This window comes from Euprymna scolopes, chromosome 7 (assembly GCF_053919585.1).
Source record: "Euprymna scolopes isolate OS-2025 chromosome 7, ASM5391958v1, whole genome shotgun sequence".
NCBI classification, from domain to species: domain Eukaryota; kingdom Metazoa; phylum Mollusca; class Cephalopoda; order Sepiida; family Sepiolidae; genus Euprymna; species Euprymna scolopes.
In genome coordinates, this window is record NC_136488.1 from 101,053,181 (window position 1) to 101,074,323 (window position 21,143).

Below are 21,143 nucleotides of genomic sequence, written 5' to 3' on the forward strand. Positions count from 1 at the left end.
CATCCTTGGACGTACCTGGCTCTTATATAGATAGAGAATAGCATCAGCAGTGAGATATCTACTGGATCGATAGAAAGATCCCACCATTTTTCCAGCGGCCTTGGCAACAGATTTGATATACGTGTTCCATTTAAGATCAGGAGTAATGGTCAAGCCCAGAAGCTTGTCAAAACTTGAGGCCTCCTGAAGACGAGAGCCATTCATTTCAATTGATGACAAATGTGAATTAGAATGTTGATGATGTAAAGAGAGAAGCTTGGTTTTAGATGCATTAAAAGTAACCAGCCACTCCTTTCCCCATTGTACTACGTGCTCAAGATCAGAGGAGAGAGAATTGGAGAGAACTTGGTCGTTTACTGTCTTAGATGTGGTACCATAAATGGTAGTGTCGTCAGCATAAATGTCTACAAATGATGTAAGGATATGATTTGGAAGATCATTAATGTAGATCAGGAAAAGAGTTGGGCCCAGGATGGATCCCTGAGGGACACCGGCATTAATACTGTGAGCTTCTGATTTTTGCCCCTCAACTACTACTCTTATGAACCTATCAGAAAGAAATGATTTAATAATTGAGAAGACATTTCCAGCTATACCATAGCTAGCGATCTTATGAAGTAAACCTTTATGCCATACCCTATCAAAGGCTTTAGATATGTCAAGAGCAATTGCCCTAGAAAGATTGCCACCGTCGAGAGATTTGCTAATCCTATGCGATATAACTGTAAGGACATCTGCTGTAGATCTAGCAGAACGGAAACCATATTGAGTGTCACTAAGAAGGTTATTTTTGTTGAGATGTTTGATTACTTCTGTATTTAACACAGATTCTAGCAACTTACTCATGACGAACAGGAGACTTATTGGCCTGTACTGAGAGGGGGATGAGCGATCACCTGAATTCTTAAATACAGGGCATACTGATGAGATTTTCCAGGGAGATGGGAAACTATTCTCCTTAAGACAACGTTTAAACAGTTTTGTAAGTATGGGCGCTAATTCAGGTTGAAGTCTTTTGAGTACTATAATTGGAATACCATCAGGGCCAGTTGCTTTACTCGAATCAAGGTTTTTGATTAGCTTCGCAACATCACGTACAGATATACGTATATCACATAGCGTGTTTTCTGATACAGGAGGAAATATTGGGGGTTGGCGGTCTTGGTCGCAAAGGGTAGAATTAGCTGCAAAGTTCTTGACAAAGAGTTTGGCTTTGTCTGATGCTGACGAGATTACCTCAGGTCCATTGATAATAGTTGGGATGGAGCACACGCTTCTGTTCAGGATTCTGTTTGCTATTTGCCAAAACTGGTGGGAACCAAGCCGCTGCTCAGCTACTTTGGACTTAACAGATTGAGCATACAACACTCTTGCGTTCCTTATTACTTTCTTACAATGGTTGCTGGCAGTCCTGAAAACGGCTTTAGTTTCCATACATCTATTACGTTTGAAGCAGTGGAAAAAGTGATTTCTGTGCGCAATGGCAGCAGCACATTCTGGAGAGAACCATGGCTGGCTGTTAGGTTTTTGCTGAAACTTTTTAGAGGGTATGAAATGGTCAATACCTACAATTAACCATTCAGTTAGGTCTAATACTATAGAGGACACATCCTTTTTAAACATGGAATGCAGAGGTAGATCAGATATAAATGTACGGAAGCTATCCCAGTCAGCCTTAGTGTATCGATATACTGTACGATGAAGAGGTACGTCTGGGGACTTATTACATTTCATTTTTATCTTAATTGATACAACAGAGTGGTCGGAAGATCCAAGAGGCAACAAAACAGAAACTGAACATAGTTCAGGGCAAGTTGTGAGAAAAAGGTCTAGTAGGCTCGCATACTGGCCGTCATTATCGGGCACACGGGTAGGTTCCTGAACAATCTGAGTGAGATCATAGGCAATGGAGAAATCATGACAGAACCTCCCCTCATCATCGGTCTTGTTTGAGTGGGTCAACCATTCGACGTTGTGAACATTGAAGTCTCCACATATGTGAATGTTAGCTGAAGGATAAGTAGAAAGGACTTGGTCAATTTTCTCAGATATGCTTTGAAAGATAGTAACTCCGCTGTTGTGGGGGCGATAGAGAGTAAATATAAATGCAGTAGTGTGAGCTAAAGCAACCCGGAAGCACATATAGGGTAAGTTAGGATCTTCCCTGGAGATGTCCCTCCCACATGGAAAGCTATCTTTAATATAGGCACATATTCCATGCCCATGGCGATCATGGGGGTCAGATTTAGAAGTTAAGTTAGAGTATCCTGAAATTGCAAACTCATCTAGGGAAATAGCCTGTCCAATGCCAGTTTCACTTAAAAATAAAAGGTCTGGTTTAGTCTCCTGTAATTGGGTTTCAACCTCTGGAAGGTTAGAACGAAGACCCCTGATGTTGGAGAAGGAGACATGGTAGTAGGGGTCTACGTTGGAAGTTGGAGAACCGGGTTTAATCGTGTATTTTTTCTTGAAACTTGTCATGATGAAATTTTGGAATTTGTGGACTAGGTCGACAGATTTACTTAGAGCAGGACAGAGAGGGGAAATTAAGAGAGAAAAAGAAATGAAGAATTTTTTTTTATTTGTAGCTAATGATAAGGTAAAGCCGTAACAATTACCCACTAGTATGGCATCGAGAGGCCCCACCAGAAGCTACTGCATGGTCCAGAATCCATTCACCAAATGGCAATACAGCAGCCCCAGTACTTTGCACTTGCTGATAGGACAGCCTCCTTAGTGGTTAATCCAAGGTTCGGGTCCCTGACTATCAGGCGGATAACGTCAGCCCAGACAAAACGTTTACCTCCAGCACTCTTACTAGTGACATGGCTACAAGGATAGACATAGAAACAGAAAATTTCCGCCATCTCAGCCAACTGTTCGCAAAAATACTGCCAACCTAGAAAACAGCTTTTTCTTCTCCCTTTGTCCGAAAAATCACTCATTTAAAAAATGAGGACTGAGGGACAAATAAGAAGAAGCGAGAGTAACAGGAGCTGCCGATAACGCATCCACAATGCGTTTTCTACTCTCCATTAAAAAAAAAAAAAAAAAAAAAAACTATTAAGTATTGTACTTAATAAAAGTCCAACATGTTTCTCCTAATTTTTTAAGCGTTTAATCACAAAAGAGCAGCTTTTTTTCCTTTGGTACTGGATAATTTCGCTTCTATTTAATTATTTTGAATCTTAAAAATACTAAGAAAAATAATTATTTAAACGTTTGCACATTTTTTAAAATACCCTTTTCGCTGTTATATTCTGTTTAGTTTGTTTTAATTAAAGAAAATATATTTGCAAAAAATGAATTTCGTTATTTTACGTTAAAACGTAAAGAAACGCTCGGGTGTTTGGATGTGTGTATTGAGCAAAAAAAGGGTGCAATAGGAAGGCAGGCTCGAACCCGTACCGCGAGGAGGGAAAAAAACGGAGAAAAAACCTGACGTCCTTGCTGTTACGGCCATTGCCAAACCGAAAGTGACGTAGGTTTTAATTAAGGCTAGACAATCGAAAGGAGAGGATGACTTTCAAAAATATCGGCGAAAAAAGCGACCCCCCTATAGAAAAGTGCCCAGTTGAAGGTGAAGATATTAATGTTTTTAGCCAATATTTTTATATTTGTCGTCTGAAAGGTCTAACTTCAAAACGATACTGATCTTGTTAAATCCGTCGTCTCTGTCGAAAGTTTTAGGTAGACATGCAAACAGATACATACATACAGTTATATATTGGTAATTAAAATTTTCGACCCAAACTGATTAAAAAGCTTGCTCTATCTCTCAATACCCCTTATGTAAAATTTCAAATGTTTAAACCAGAAATTGTCTAAGTAATTTGGTAGAGACCACAGAGGTCAAATTTTTTTTAACTTTGACCCCTATTATGACTCCTTAACATGTATTGTTTTGGGCTCAAATCAAGTTATTAAGTTAGATCCATGTCCAAGGATCTTATATCTAAAATTTCAAGTGGTCAGACCCAAAATTGCTGGAGGAATTTGGTAGAGTTCTCAAAGGGCATATCGTTGAACTTTGACCTCTTAACAGCCAAATTTCTGGCCGAAAATCGATTACAAAGATGTTCGCAAATCTCAGTACCCTGTATATCAAATTTCGAGTCTGTAAACTTAAAATTGACAGAGTTATTGCGTAGGAAAATGTACACACAGACAGACACATTCACATTTATAGATATATAGAAATAAAGTAATATCGATACTAGTTTGTAAGATGTTTTTATCATCATATTCAGTTTAAGCTCTGTTTTACATGCTAACATATATTGAACGGCTTTTAGAAATTGTCTTCAAAAGTAAACTATCTTTGGTCAGGTTTTTATTTATCTTCTTTCCCTTAAGTCTATTTTTACCATTTCCTCCTATATTTTCCTCTGTATTCCTTTGTAAACTGGACATGCTATCACAACTGTTCTACACGTACTAAATCGAGAATTCCCATTCATTTCAATATGACCATACCACTGAAGTATCTTATTCTGCACACATCTCCCTATAATGCCCAGATCGTATCATTCTCATATTATTTCTCTCCATGCAACTCAATGTTAAGTTATATCTTTTGAACATCAGTAACCCACATTATACCGGCATGCAGTACAAGTATTTGATAGTCAAAGAATTATTAAGTTAATAAGTTGATTAGAATTCCTCCAACTTCCATAGCAACAAATAGTAAGACTACACATTCAAATCAAAAGTATAAATAAAAATTTATAGTAGGATCGTTTTATAACGTGCATCATGAGGCATAGTTCCTATTTTTGTCTGGTTCGTTTAAGATCTTTACATGCAATGAGTATGTGTTCAACGCTAAAAAAGTGGCTTGTATAGTGTGCATGTTGAGGTGTTCTCTCCGCCTCTCAACAACAAAAACCTTCTTTCAGTGATCTGCACAGAAATCCTTCCCATTGAACATCTTGTCATTCGTCATTTTATACATTTTCTATTTTGCCACATTTGTATATCACACGTGATCTCTTCTATGACTGTCATGTATATTTTGATACTCTATCTGTCGCCATGGTTCTTTTTTGCCTTCCTATCCATAAGTCTCCTTTCTAATCTCTGACTTTCTTTTCGTTTTCACTCTTTTACACGCCCCCTCCCTCCCGATCTCTTGATTCCCTTACGTTAAGTAGTCATTCAATCATCTCGGGAGATGTTGCTCTTTTTGGAACCTTTGCAGTGTTTTTTGTTGGGCTACATGATGTTCATTATCCCCGAATTAATCTAATGTCAAGAAAATATCTTGATACACCCGGCTCCAGGCGGTTTAATGCACACTTCTCCAATTCGTATACATTCTGCCTCATCAAATTTTTTTGCAAACACTAACTCTAGGGTGTCGGCATTGGTACTTCACTGTATGCTGTACTGTTTCAAGTTGCCCAGATTTAGGTGTCATATTGAGCCAAAATACTGCTTCTGCAGATGATATTTCCTCTCTTAGCAATAGTACAATAACGATCAGCATTGTTTTTGTTTAATCTCGGAGGTCTTGAAGTCCACTTCCATTCAACAGTCCATTTCATCAAATTTCACGCTGAAGTTCTTGCTTACCACTTCACATTGACTTTTCTCTTTAGACGTACGCTTGTAGCACAATCTCATCTGATCTCCACATTACCATTTTCGTCGATAATAACTCAAAGTTGGTGGATATATTTCTTCCTTACTGTGATATCAACGCCATCAATCATTTTTTTTTCCATCACTTGCTTCGGTACTTTACAGTCGTCCACATATTTCCAATATTACAGTGCTAATTCCTCTGCATGCAACCTTCTACCAATCCATAGATCTTGTGTCCCTACAATTACTTGAAAGACCCGATCGAATTAACGTGGCAGTACAGTCAGTATTGATGAGGGCTCTCACTTATATCATTTACTAACATTCCTAATGTCGATAGGGATCAATTTTGCACTATTGCTGATGTAAAGAGATAACTACCGATTCACTGTTTGCGTGATTTTCGTTTCTCTATAGGCAATACCTCATGTAGTGTCCCGGTTCACTATATCAATAACAAGTTATCATACTTTGTTCATTACAATCGCTCGCCAGGACACTTACAATTGTAGCATTTGCCACGTTTGCTTATTCTTGGTCTTAGGTCCTCTTTTTGGTTCTCGTTTTGCTACTGATGCTACTTCTAGAGTCCACATGGCTATGAGCCCCCTGACAGTTGAAATTAGTTCACTAATCGGAATGCTCTTTCACATTTAGCAACTGTTGTAGTGCCGCAGAAATAGTTATGCGAAACCATTACCAAAATAGAGTTTCACAAGCTGTGCTTGTCCTGTTGCTTTGAATTCTGCTAATTCTGCAAATCTTTGTACTTTAGTTGCATTACATCGACTGCTTCGCTGGTCCACCGCATCCTCCCCACTTTTTCAAATGCAGAGAAAGTATTTTCAGTAAACGCTGTCTTTAGTTTAAACTATCTTCTCTGCATCCCATTGATTCTCCTGTTAGCTAGAGATATAGGGCTAAGACATCCCCTTCTAGAGACAAGGGCATAAAACTTGCAAGGTCGTGAATTTTCTGCGGCTTTGCAACTAATTTCACCTTTGCCAACCAAGTCATTATATTGCCTTCTTCACTGAATTTCACCATATCGCTGCTCACTTTCAAAATTCTCTCCATATTACTTCGATATACTTTTCAAAATAGCTTGAGATGTTCTCTCAACAACAACAACAAAAAACCTTTCAGTCATCTGCACAGAAATGCCGCTTCCTGAACTCCTTGTCGTTCGTCTTTTTATACACTTTCTATTTTGTCATATTTGTATATATCACGTGATATCTTTCATGGTCATAACGTATATCTTGATGTTCTATTCGTCGCTATGTTTCTTTTCCTTTTCCTGTCGGTAAATCAGCTTTTCATATAGCTGGCTTTCTTTTCTTTTTCACTCTTTTACATACGTTTGAGGTTCTTCTCTCATCAGGAGATACAAATGAAAGTGAGTATTATTGATTCGTATTCTTGATAATATCACATCTCTATTTGGTCTTTGACGTTCTGTTTACCATTCTTTGATGATAGGCATTATGGGATGTAGTTTATTTCTGTAGTTTATTTTGCTACTTGGTTGATATGTAACTTCTGATTTTTTTTTTTTTTACTGATATGTAACTTTTGGGATTTTTGTTTTATAAAAGAAACGATTTCTAATGTTTTCCTTGCTATAGTCTCGGCCTTTGCGTTTCTTTGAATACCATCAGGAATAAAAAGGTTAAAAAGACGATGCTGAAGAAACTTAAATTCACACACACACACACACACACACACACACACACACACACATCACAGAAAAAGTTTGTCCTGGTGCTACCATATCAGGCTGTCTGAAGATATTGGCTTCTTGAGACGCCACCTAACAATGATGCTTTTTGTTTTGCTACTTCCTTTTGCAAAACTTATGTTCTGCAAAACCAAAAACAACAACCCACCTTTTCTCCCTTTTCCTTCTTCCCATTCTCTCTTTCTCTTTCTATCTCCCCCACTTCCTGACTGGTTTCCTAACTTAAAATGTACAAAACATTAATATTGTAACTCTCTCCCATTGCAAAACTCATTCATGTTCTGCAGGACGGAGAGCAAAAACGATAAAATCTACTATAAAACAACCAAACCAAACACTACAAAGAGCTCGAAGAATAAAAACCTTCTACAAAATGACTGGATGCAACATGAATAATATTTCAAAAATAACTGGATTCGGCATTGAATAACCCAAAAAGGGTCGATATGCCATAAAACAAAACAATCAAAAAGTTTGTCAAAGAAAAATATAAGAGGAACATAATAAAAACAGAAATACATAAAATGGATGATAATTCAATGTAAATGTAATGAACACAATCCAAATAATATTTACTTCCCTCCCACTACAGAAAGATGTGACACAAGATCAGATGGTGGATATTGAAAAGTCAGCACACAAAAGGCAAAGCACTTTGGTTTAGAAAAATGCGTGATCAGCTTCATTGTCATTTCCTGGTGAGAGGCTCCTTAGGCAAGAGAGATGGTAAATCCTAAGAAGATGGAACTCCTAGGACTACATAGAACCATACATTTACCTGAGAGAAAGAAGGTCACAATAAATCAATAAGCTCAGACTTTAACACACTAATTTTCAAGACCATATCCTCAAGTTGGTATGAAAATCACTACCACCGTTGAGGGTCAGGTAGATTTCAGGTTGAAATAGATATTTATTGTTTGAGCAAACAATTTATAGAGATATACCAGAGTGTTGGAAAGTAAATACGACTTAGTTTGATGATATCTGGAAATGATAAGTGTTACCAGTAGAAAACAAATAGCAAATAGGATGTCTGGTTGGTAACACATCAGAGTTGTGAAAACCATGTTAGGATGAAGCTCTTGTAAGACACGTCCAATTAGCTTGAAAACCAACGCCAGAAAGAACAAAAGCTTCATGCTGAATCTCACACATGCGTAAAGCTAGTCATTAGCTACTTCCAAATAGAAGACTTTATTTTCAGGATAAGTAATAATTTAGGGGAAATAACTTGAATAAGGACAGTAGAAAGTGGACCAGATTTATTTTCAACAACCTTGTAACACTGGTTTCCCATATTTTATCCCTTAGTTCTCACATTTTATGAGCGATGTTTCTGACAAAGAGAGAAAAATCGCTGTTTTCTGGGCTGAAATCTATCTAACACTTATCGTTCGCAAGTTTGTTTTTTGTTATCTTGTAGTAATATTTTTAAGCTCATTGTATAGTGGCTTCATACCTTGTCTGGGTCGGTTTCCATAAAAAATAATATTTAAATTAAAGAAAATAAGGTCGAATGGAAAGCAGTATTTTTTTATTTTTTTATTTTTTATTTATTTTTTTTTTTTGCTTATTTGGTTTTACGAGGTCTGTTTTAAATACAACAAAATTGAATTTGTAACACACTTAATCAAATGCAATAATAACAAAAATTACCCAGCTGAACGTAAATTAGAAGAAACTGATTATTTTTCCCCTCGCGTTCTAAGACAACATTGATCCACGGATTTTTAATCAAGGCAGCCAACCTGAACACGAAAAAGAAAATATTCTCATTAGCTTGTCTAGCGAGAAACCTTCTTTGATAAGCAGCAAATAATTCAGTTGAACATCTTTCCAGTTGACTTAGAAATTAATCTAAAAAAGAAAAATATTGTTTTTCTATAGTATGTAAATCTTTATAATATAACGCCATACAACTGATCCAAACTTTATTCCACCCTTGAACTGAAATAAGAAAGCAATACAATAATAAGCATTAAGCAGAAGGAAATAAACCTTACCCAGACAAAATTACTTCTCTTTACAAAATCATCTTCAGTTTAACTACCGTTTTACATACTAGCATGCATTGGACGACTTCAAGAAATAGACTTCCAAACTAACCTATAACTGACAAGGTTTGGATTTATCTCTTTCTCTCAAGTCCATTTTATTACTTCCTCTCACGTTTTCCCTGGCTTTCCCTATGAACTAGACGTGTTACCTTAACTAGTTTAGATCAACTGATCCCAAAACTCATCGATTCTTTTGTGGCCATACCATCTGTTCTGTACACATCTCCCTATACTGTCCAGATTTAATCTTTCTCGTAAGTCACCAGAACTAAATCTGTCTTTAAGGCTCATATTGTATATCTATCGCATCATTCTTATGCTACTTCTCTTAATGCAACACATATCGTCAACATTTATTGGCCAGGTTTCAATTTCATACATCATCATATGCCTGATAGATTCTTCCCCGAGTCAACAATGGCAATGCTCTGCTGGTTAGTAATGGCATATTTTCTTTGAATTTCATTCACTCTTAACTCTTGCAGTCACACAAGAATAAATATGTAAAGAAACCAGAAATGCTTTATGTGACGTGTGGCAAGCTTAAAGAGAGATGTCCCATAGATTGCCTCATTGTCAACCTCGACATCAATCTCTCTGCAAGCCTAAGTATCTAAAGATTACACATGCAATATTTAACAATCGAAATTTTACTCATACAAAATAGACAAATTATAGAACCATTAATTGCATAGGCGAATAAGCCAGAAATTCCTTGTGTGATACGTGGCAAAGGAGTTCATTTGAGAATTTCGATCATGTCCAGTGTTTGTAATGGATGAGTCCATCAATGATACACGAGTCTGCAAAACTACTACTTTCTGTTACCCCCCACCCCACCTATATGTTTCTTACATTTTTTAAATGATAATATCCTCTCACCTGACTGAACTGGGATATATATGGAACTGGAAACTGCTTGAGAATTTACTATTCTTTAAAAACTCTCTCCTTGAGAGGAAGATGGCTCAACTTGTAATGGATGAATGATGCGTGAGGATGATCATATACCAGATTGGAATGAGTTAAAGTGAATATTTTACTCAAGAGCTGTTCCAAGATAATTTAGTATCCTGCAGAGATTAATTCAATTTAATCCATAGATGGAATCGTGATAGTTCATACTACCACTTTGATGCAGAATTATCTTGTAAGTGATAATAACTAAGGAGTGACTGCACGCTCTTCAAATCTCCTAAATTGGCTCTCAAGTACGTGAGCATCAGAAATATGTATATGCAAGGTAAACTCTTAAACTAATGAACTTATCACTATGGATTATGGGAAACATTCTAGCCAACAGGGTGAGTTACATGAGCACACTGCTACTACTTTTGTAAACTTTACCATTTATGCTTTCTTAGTGAATAAATAAGGTTGAGCTATTTACCCTTTCAATAAAACTTTTTTGTCAGTCATGGGATGAATAGAGTACAGATATATCTTTTATAAAATTGTAAGTAAGAAAATATGTGTATACTCAAGTAGCAAGTCATTATGTAAGCAGGTTTACTTAAATACGACAGAGTTTTCTATTTTTTTTTCCTAGTTCTTTTCTCAATGCATCAAGCAATTTTCTTAGTTTTGGTTAATGGATTGTATACTGTGGCTCCGAGTGTTCCTGTTTCGGCCATTATTATTATATTACTCAAATATCCCTTGATCATTAGGAGTAATATTTTAGAGAGAAGTTTTGTTTATTTGCTTTTATATTCGTTTTGCAAATTGTCTAACAGGGGGAGAAGGAAGGGATGTGGTTGAATCTAATATTTATTTATTGTTGCATTTATATATTAATTTTACTTAGCTATTATTTATTTTCATCTTTCATAGATTTATTGTTGTTGTTAAATACATTTAATATATTAGTATTTGTGAAGCCACCATTTGCCCATGCATGGAGTATTTTTGGGACATATGGGTTGGTTCACTAACCACTATTTTTACCTTCTTAGAGAGGATGCAAAACGATTTTCTAAACAAATAGATTCCACATTGTCTGCCAAGCTTCAGTCCCTGTCCCATCGCTATAATGTTGCATCTCTGTGCATCTTTGCAAGTATTTCCATGTAATAGGCTCTGATGAACTTATTGCATTTGTAACCCCTTAACAACTTTAACCCACTCGACTACCTACTATTCTGATAGCTTTTTTCTTGGCCCACTTGCCTTTAGAATACGTTTCCTGTTTTCCGTTTGTCTGACTGTACCAACTTGAAGAAATGTAAATGGAATATGAACGAACATCTTGTTGCTCAATTCCCCACTCAGGTTGCCTCCTAAAAATTTAGCCTCTATCACATTAGCCTTTATGCTTCAATGACAATATGCCTTATTTGGAGTGAAAAAAAAGTATGCGAAAAAAAATTTTAATAATAAAAAAAAAATGACGTTTGTATGTCTCTGAAGTCTGTTAATAGGTATGGTTTGGGATGGGGGGAATAGTTTTATTCATAATCTATTATATAAATCTCACCTGTCTGTTAAAATGTATGTATGTATGTATGTCTGCCTAAAAACTTTCGACAGAGGCATCAGATTTTCATGAGATTGGTATCGTTTTGAAACTCGACCCTTCAAAACAACAAATAGCGAAAAATTGGCTAAAAGCATTAATTCCTTCACTCTCAACTAGGTACGTTTCTACAGGGAGAGAGGTCGATATTTTTTAAAGTCATCCCCTCTTTTCGATTGACTAGCCTTAATTTATACCTTTGCCACGTCCGGTTTGGCGATGGGCGCAACGGCAAAACCGTCACGTTTTGTTTTTTAATTTTTTTCACGTTCTTTTCCTCCTTCACAGCATGGGTTCGAGCCTGCCCGCTTACTACCACTTTATTTTTTCTCAACACACCTCCAAAAAGTTAACGCCAGGAACCCAGTCTAGTATTAGTATAAAAACTAGGGTTAAAATGTGAGTTTTCTGATAGGAGCCTAGTGTTTGATTAGGAAATAACTTGACACAGAACTTTTTTCTTTTTTACGACTAGTGTTTCTTGCCACTTCTTACTGAAACATACTTAAAGGTTCTCCTGAAGGAATCTATACTGCTGCTTCCTATTTGAACTAAATAAATAACCCTGAAGCAATATGCCTCTGGCACAAAATCATAAATCAAGCAAGTCACTCTAAAATGAAATAAAAGTGAAGATCTTTTTCCAAGTATGATTTTATACTGTCAATAAAATTTAAGTTTCATTTGGTCGTTTTGTTTTGTAGCATATCAACCCTTTTCAGGTTATTTAATGCCGAATCTAGTAATTCGGGGAGGGGGTCTACTTCAAGTTGTTTGTATTTTGAAATATTTAGATAAGGTGTTTGCTTTGGTTCTTTTGTAGAAAAAATTGCTGCTTTTGCTTTTGACTCAGCAAAACATGATTGAGTTTTACAAAGGAAAGGAAAACACAATGGAAAGAAGCTACTGATTAAGTTTGCGTGTGTGTGTGTGTTTTTTTTATATTTCTGTGAGTTTCTTTTACTACAAGCTACATAAAACAAATCCATTTTATCAGTCAAGACTAATATTGTTCTGGGTTGTTAAAAACAAAAAATATTATCATCAGTCTATTACACTGATTTTACTACTTTATCCATCCAACAGATTTTGTTTTGATTTATAATACAAGAGTTAAAGGATCTTACCCTCTCACAGTTCCATGTCCTCAGCCTGCCATGAAAATGGATAGTAATTTAATAACAGGCAAGTTTTTAGACATTCACTGGTACCAAATCATATTTGCAGCATTTTCATTGCAAGTGAATCCATTAACACTTTTCAATAATTATATATTTTAGCTATTTACAGTATAACGAACAAAATAATGTAAATATATTAAGAAAACATTTCATATCTTACAACGTCTGTTTCTTACTGCTCTATGTTGAAAAATATTGAACAATCAAGACCAGATTTAGTAAGAAGAGCAAAAGCAAAAAGGTTCCAATCAGAATAGACAACATTTTATTTTGTTTGTAATGGCTTACAATTGTGGAAGCAGATATTTTTTGGTCATTAAATATATGGATTTTCATCTTTATGGAAATTTTTAATTGATTTTTTAAAGTCATTTTTTTTTTACTGGTTGTTTATTATATTTCCCGGCATACTATGTACTGTACGTTCTTATATGAGAACTATTTTAGATATCAATTTATAGCATCTCATAGATTCACAACAACTAGTAAAAAAGGTCTTTAGGAAAAATATTTGAAAAATTAATAAATAATAATAACAACACAGCAGACGTCAATACTGAAAACAAGACACAAGAGCTAATAGTAATGCTGAAAAGCAGGTGAAATCTTAAGGAAATCTTCGAATATGGAAATTAACACAAACTTCAAATACTAATCAGTCACATGGAAACTACCACAAAAGTAAAAAAAAAAAAATGGAAGGAACACCAAGGAAACTGAAATTCCCAAAGTATCTTATAAAGAGTCCCTCCTCCCTCAAAAAGGCGTCAATCTCGGAAGATAGCACACAGAATAGGCATGAGGGATTAAGGAGGGTCGAAAGACGAAGGAGAGAAAGGGCTAATTAAACCACGACTGGATCAGTGTGAAAAGTACTGTGACCTTGGAGAGACTTCTTTCGATCCAAATTCTAGTGAAGATCAAGTCAATGGCAAGCGGCCATTGTGATAATGCAAATTTATTTGCAAAGCTTATTGAAAGAGGGGAATCTAGGAGACTTGTTATAACCCAAATTCCAGGGAACACTTCCGATTACTGTCAGTGAGTAATTTATGATGATGACATGCATGAGAGCACATAATGATTACAGATAATAATAATGATAATAATAATGATAACAATAATAATGATGATAATAATAATGATAATAATAATAATAATAATGATTACAAACAATAATGATAATAATGATTACAAACAATAATAATAATAATGATAATAATAATAATGATAATAATAATGATAATAATGATAATAATAATGATAATAATAATAATAATGATAATGATTAGGAGAAGGAGAAATCATATGGATTCTAATGAAGGGAATATTACCCCCAAAATTATATTTTTCATTTTATGCATGGCTTCTAACAACTTTCTTGCTGTCATTTTCAAATAATATTTTCTGTTCTTTTAATGAAGTAAGTAAAGCTTTATAAATGCCAGCTCGATTTCTATTATTTATTTTTAAAAGGTTCCATCAACGTTGAATGTTGGCCACTTATGATTAATGTTTCAAGGTTTAGCCTTATTTCAGTAATATTAGAGATTAAGGTGTCAGAATGAGTATTGTAAATTTCCACGTCGGGGAAAAAAATAAGATAGAGTGATATTTTCCAATTGATTAGAGGAAGGTTGTGTCTCCTGGACACATGAAGTAGGTCAGCAGATATGATAAAGATAATCGCTCTCTTTCAAAGGAAATCCAGTTGGGCTTCTGATTAGCTGCTTTCTTCTTCCATGGGAGATACGGTGTGGGATTCTTTGAGATGTGTATATGTAGAATCTTCCATAAATTCTAAAATCTCAATTCCATTTGCTGGTGTCCCTTTTATTTTTATTTTTTTTTTTTAATAGCTTTTGTAGAAATGATTAGTGAAAAACTACAAGAAACCTCAACCAGCAATTGCCATGACAACTAACGCCATACCTGAGAGCTCATCTTTCAAATTCCTCTGATTAACAGAAAACGAACAAGCTTTTGTGCTCAAGAATTTTTTTTTTTTTTTTTTTACATAGTTACCACTATTCTCAATGCACTTCAGCCAGGAATTCAATGACGAATCTCTGCTTCTGATGCACGTCCATGACAGGCATCGCTTTCTTACAATCTCACCATCAATATCTGAAACAGAGAGATGAAATTTCAGGTGATGAATGCGTAAGTTCAGTCATCATAACAATGCAATTTGAAATCCCATCTGAACCATTGGGGTGGAATCAAATGTAGGAGGAAATACTTTTGGAACACCCCCTCATGTATATGTATATATATATATATATATATATATATATATATATTTGTATTCATCATCATCATGCAGTCCGTCAATCTTGATGATGACTAGTTGAGGCCTCAGTGCTTTATCCCTCGGTGTTAACAGTCTCACTCCATCGCCATAGGACTTTCCACCTTGGCTCCAAACTTGCTTGCACAATTTAGGTGCAGTATCTGTTGCACATCAGATAGACATCCTCTGAACCTCCAATGTTCATTTCCAGTAGAGCGAACTCGAGACGACTGGCAGCAGAGGAGGCCACAGCTTCTGGCTGAAAGTAATCTCAGTGAGGTAAACAGTCGCCCTACCGTGTCCGCTACTATGCCTTTTCTTTCTGGATGAGGTTCCATAGCCTTTTAAAGAAAACTGCAAGGCAGCAGTAGGATTTGAAGTCAGAGTTCCCATCTCTTTGCCTTTTGCTGTGATAAAGGCAGTGGTGTTTGATTTTGGGGTTGATCCTCCTAGTCTTCGTCCAACCAAGGGCATCCACAAAACAGTGGGGTAGGGGTTAGTAGTGTGCCAGTGCACGTCCACACATCGGTGGGCCATAACACACTACCTCTGGGGTTCCCTACTACTCCGAGCTCTTCTACAAGTTTAGCCTGGGGCTGCAAGGCACCCAGTTACCATGTGTGACCAACGTGGAGGCACTCTAGAAATCTTGATGATGGAGAGGCTATGCACTGGCTGGGAAGACTTATGCATAGTTGCTCCCTTTTCACCATGAGGTTAGCCAGCGGTGTTAGCTGGAAGCGAGAAGGCATGCAAGCATGAACTTAACACTTACTTATACCTAACACACTAGATTCATCACATCCCCCTGCCGGATTAAGAATCCAAACGTGCACACTAATATTTGTATTAATATTTATTTAGACATACACAAACATCGCTACACTGACCTGGCATTATTTCGATCTGTAGTTTTTTTTATATGAACACCTAAATAAAAAGACTTTTGCTTGAAGAAATCTTAGTTATCAATAGGACAACAGCATACTCTTTTCATTGTTTTGACTCTCGAATATGTATCCGTTCATATCTTATATGCTTTTATATAGAGTGAGGTGGTTCATGGTTGATTAACTGTGTCGGATATATACTCGAGAGTCAAAACAATGATAAGAATATTCTGTTGTCATAGCTCTAGTTATTAATAACTACAGATCGAAATATTGTCATGCCAGTGTAGCGAAGATTGTACATGTCTGTATAAATAAATATTAATACAAATAGTTCTATAAATTATTGAGCACTATTATATAAACCTGGTGGATATTTTTTTTTATTGTACAAATACATTCTTAACCTGGACTGATATATATATATATATATATATATATATATATATATATATATGCATACAATGTATCAGATGTCCTTTACTTATATTCACGAGAACCTTTCCTACTCCTGCTAAATGTATAGGTAGATTTTTAATAGCATCAATATTTATCCCAGCGTCCACGGCATGAATAGTGCAGACACGTGTCCTTATTTGCTGACAGAGAGGACTTCAGGGTTCGCGATTGAAAATATATTATTGAGATATGATGAATATGCAACAGTTTGTTGGCAGTAACATTTCAGAAGAGTGCAGGCCATTGTCTCGTCCAACCATCGCTATGTCCGCAGCTTGGAAAGAGAAAAAAGACTACTGGTTGTCCTCAGCTTCACTGGCCTGGGGGTAAGGCAGATTGTTAAGACGTTGGTAGAAAGGTCAGAGAATCCAAAGGACAAATGACCACTTCGTCCCCCTTCCCCCCTCTCTCTCTCTCTCCTTGTTTGTCTTTTCTTATTGCAACTGTTTTTTTTTCTCATTGTATATTGTTTTTTGTCTTCGTTATCGCTTCCCTCTCTCTCTCATGCCCCCTTTCTCCTTTCACTTCCTCTCTTGCTTGCTCTGTAGTTATTTTGTCTTTTCTTTTCGCATTCAATTTTATATTATCTTTGTCTTCGTGCTCTCTGTGTTTTCATCCGTCCCCTCCCTCTCTTTCTCATTTTGTCTTTGCTTCTTACAATTGTTTTTTTTTTTTAATGTTATATTGTTTTTGTCGTCTCTCTCCTCCCTTTCTTTCTCTTTTGCCTGCTCTCTCTCGCTCTCTCTTGTTTTTCTTGCAACTGGTTTTCTAGTTTTATTTTGTCTTTGTTTTCGTTCTCTCTCTCTCTCTCTCTTTCTTTCTTTGCTTTTTGAAATCAGTTTTCTCATTCTATGTTGCTTTTGTTTTCCCTCTCTATCTTTTTTCTCGCTTGCTTGTCCCCCCCTTTCTCTCTCTCTCTCTCTCTCTCTCTCTCTCTCTCGTTATCTAGTTTTTCTTCTTGCAACTGGTTTTCTTAGTTTTATAGTCTTTTTGTTCATTCCTTCTATCACGTGAGGCTTGCTCTTTTTCTATCTTTTCCCTTTCTTTCTCATCATTTTATCTAACCTTCTTGCAACTGATTTTCTAGTTTTCTGATGATGTGTCCTCACATCTTTCTGAATGGCTGTGTCCGTTAGTCGGTCGGTGGGTCGATCGGTCGGTCGCATATAAATTTGTAATAGCTAATTAGCACAGATTTAATACATATATTCAAGATTTTCTATAAGTTGACATGACTAAGTCTCAACAGTTAATTCTGAGTAGAGATAAAAAAGATAAACTCTTAGATCCGAAGCAAAGCTCCATAGCTCATTGTTAAAGGGCTGTTAATTCAGAAGAAAATGATGCAGATGACGTTGATGATGACGAAAGTGATGGCGGTATTGCTCACACCGATGATAATAATGACCTTGAAGATCAAATTTACCAATTTGCTGGAGATATTTTGAAGAAATCCAAAATTTACAGCCTTCAAAAGACACTCGATAGCATGTTACTGCTTCTCCAACAGTCAAACCATTCTACAGTAACGCAATACAAGCAGTGCACAACGCATCTAAGGTGTTACAGTCGCATAGTGGAGTTCTGTACATATGATGTGTTATTTTTTGTTTTGCTTAGTTTTGCTTTTATACGAAAACCACGAACAAACATGCGAGAGGATGGAATAGCGTGAATTTTATAAAAATCGATAAAAAAAATCTAGAGATGACATTCTTAAATCATAAATATTATAATCTAGGGAGTATATAAAAAGTTCTAAAACATAGCATCCCCCGAGAACCCCCCCCCCCAAAAAAGAAGCATTTGCTAAACATACAGAAACACACATGCCTCTTTTACTTTTTAGATATATAGATGATAAAACTTTATCCCGATTTCCCGATCAATATCTAACATTACTGTTTTGATTGATATTGTAAGGAAAGCTTGAAGTCTGGTTCACATGGCGATATCACAGCCTTATTTAAAGCCACCAGAAGCATTTGGCAAAACTTGTTGGATTGAAGTCGGGTCTGAGGCAAAACTCTTGACTCATAACATTTGGTGCAACACCATCAAAGCAACATCATGGCCCAATGAAATAGCATGGCATCTAATGAACTGGGAAAACTCCACAGCGTTTCCATGATTAGAGGGGTTTTCAGCACAATATGAGATTTAACATACAAAGTATGTCTTCCGGGATTCCAAAGCGAATATTTCCCAAAAGATTCAAAGATGCAAATCCTGGTTGCTCCTTCTGTGTTGCTGTTCCATGTAGAGAATTTGATCAAAATGCTGTCTCAGCAAATCAGCGAGAGAACGAGTTTAAATTATAAAAGGATTTCATTAAAATTGTTATCAGAAAAATAACCAGTTTGTCCCTTTCTGTCTGCTCTTATTATGTTGATCAATCTATCAGATACATCTGGCTAATTAGTGAAAACTTAAACAATTAAAAGAAACGAATCTAAGCTCAGTAAATTTGATTTGAATTGGTTTCTTCTTGAGGGGCATTTTCTTCTGATCTTTAACTGCAAACACTGCATTAACTAAGAGCCTATATGAGCTACTGCATTATCTTTTAAAAGAACCTACCAAGAAAATAATTATGCATATCAATAAAGCGATGCATCAGCTGAGATAGGAAAAAATGAACAAGCTTCTTTCAAGTTGTTATATGAGCGACTGCATTATCATTATTTTTTAATTTTTTAAAAATCCTTTGCGATGAGGCTTCATAATTTGTGTATTCATTATTTTGAAAGAGGTTTCAATCCTACCCAAGCAGGTCAGAGGAATAGTTTGCCAAAACACGGCGAGACAACAGCTATAGAAGGCAGCAATTATTGAGGATACAGTTACAAGATAGCATTACTATCCTATCTCGGTTAATTCATCTGAAGAAGGCCAGATAATAAGTTGGCAGAAACATGGTGAAACAAACAACAAATGAAGATGAGGATGGCTTCTTTCATGTTGTTTGAAACCGATTTTCCATTTTATCTGAAATGTTTATTTTAAATTTAATCCCTCACATATGTTTCGTTGTAGCACAGCTGTTTAGTATGCCGAGATTAATGAGTCTTAAGCCGATTTGAAAGGCAACTGCTGTCTCAGTAGGCAAGATCCGTCATTCCTTTATTACAAATTAAGTGAAAGTATATGCTGATATATGTTTACATCGGAATTATTGACTCTCCATTTATATTACTCCTTATTTACAAAAAGGCACTGTGTGTGTGAAAGAGTGTTCCTTCTGGACTCCGAAACAACTGGGGCAATATTTTAAAATTTCACAGAAATGCACTTTATATGTATGGGAATGTTCTTAGATATGCTTTGTATCGAAATGCTTCCAATATATAGTGATAATAAATAAAAAGCGATTAAAGAAAGAACAATCTGATTTTGACCAAAGTTAACACCGTTATACAACCTAATATCACAAGTGGATTTGAGTTTCATCACCGCACAAGCAGAAATTCCTGGTGTATAAAATCAATAGTAGATTCTTTGATAAGATAGGGACGTATTTGAAATGAATGTTTCTGATTAGAGCATAATTGAGTCATGATATTTGACTTCTGCATTTTAAATTTTAATTCAAGCCATTATATGAAAATAATTTTATAAAATCAACAGCAAGTTCTCTACAGTGCAATGTAGACTACAGTGCATTGTAAACTATGTGTAGCTTCATCTCGGTGCATCGCAATGGATCCTCGACTAAAACAGGAAATCAATTCATCTGATTTAAAAAAATGGGTGATTTTCACAGATTTCAATGACAATAAAAATATTGGAAATCTCATTCAATCCCGACCTAGTATATATATATATATATATATATATATATATATATACACATATATATATATATATAGCACAAACTTTAACGATTGAAAAACTGTTTTCTTTTTGCTTTCTATACCGATAGATAGATACGATTGTTTTGTCCTTTGATTATTTCTTTTTTTAACTTCAAACGTAAATTTATATGAATATTAATGCGAACCTTGTGAAATAAATTTTTTTCCATCATTTCTGAGGGAGAGTTTACACACACACGCATATATATATATATATATATATATATATCGCACAATCATATTGATACACCGGTTCTTACTAGATTACCAAAGTTAAGTAACGTTGAGCCTGGCCAGTACCAGATGGGTGATCATTTGGGAAGGTTAGGTGCTGTATGTACCGCATTCAGATGTAGAAATTTCTAGGTTGGTATTTGGAGGCGCGTTTAATTCATGGGGAGAGATGCATCCCCAGTCTTTACTAAGACATCTACGAGACGAAAAACTGATGTAAAACCTGAGGTCTACTGTCTTGTGGCAGCCATTGCATCGACAAAGATTAGCAGTTGTACCAAAAAGTGTGGTTCGTTCTACACAGTCTTCACCACTATAAACAAATCA

General features: G+C 35.8%; 1 long non-coding RNA gene across 1 annotated transcript in view; it reads right to left on the reverse strand.

The window, feature by feature from the left end:
* LOC145280241 (uncharacterized) overlaps positions 1–21,143 on the reverse strand; it is a 174,616-nt gene that overhangs the window by 99,848 nt on the left and 53,625 nt on the right. The gene's annotated exons all lie outside the window — the stretch shown is intronic.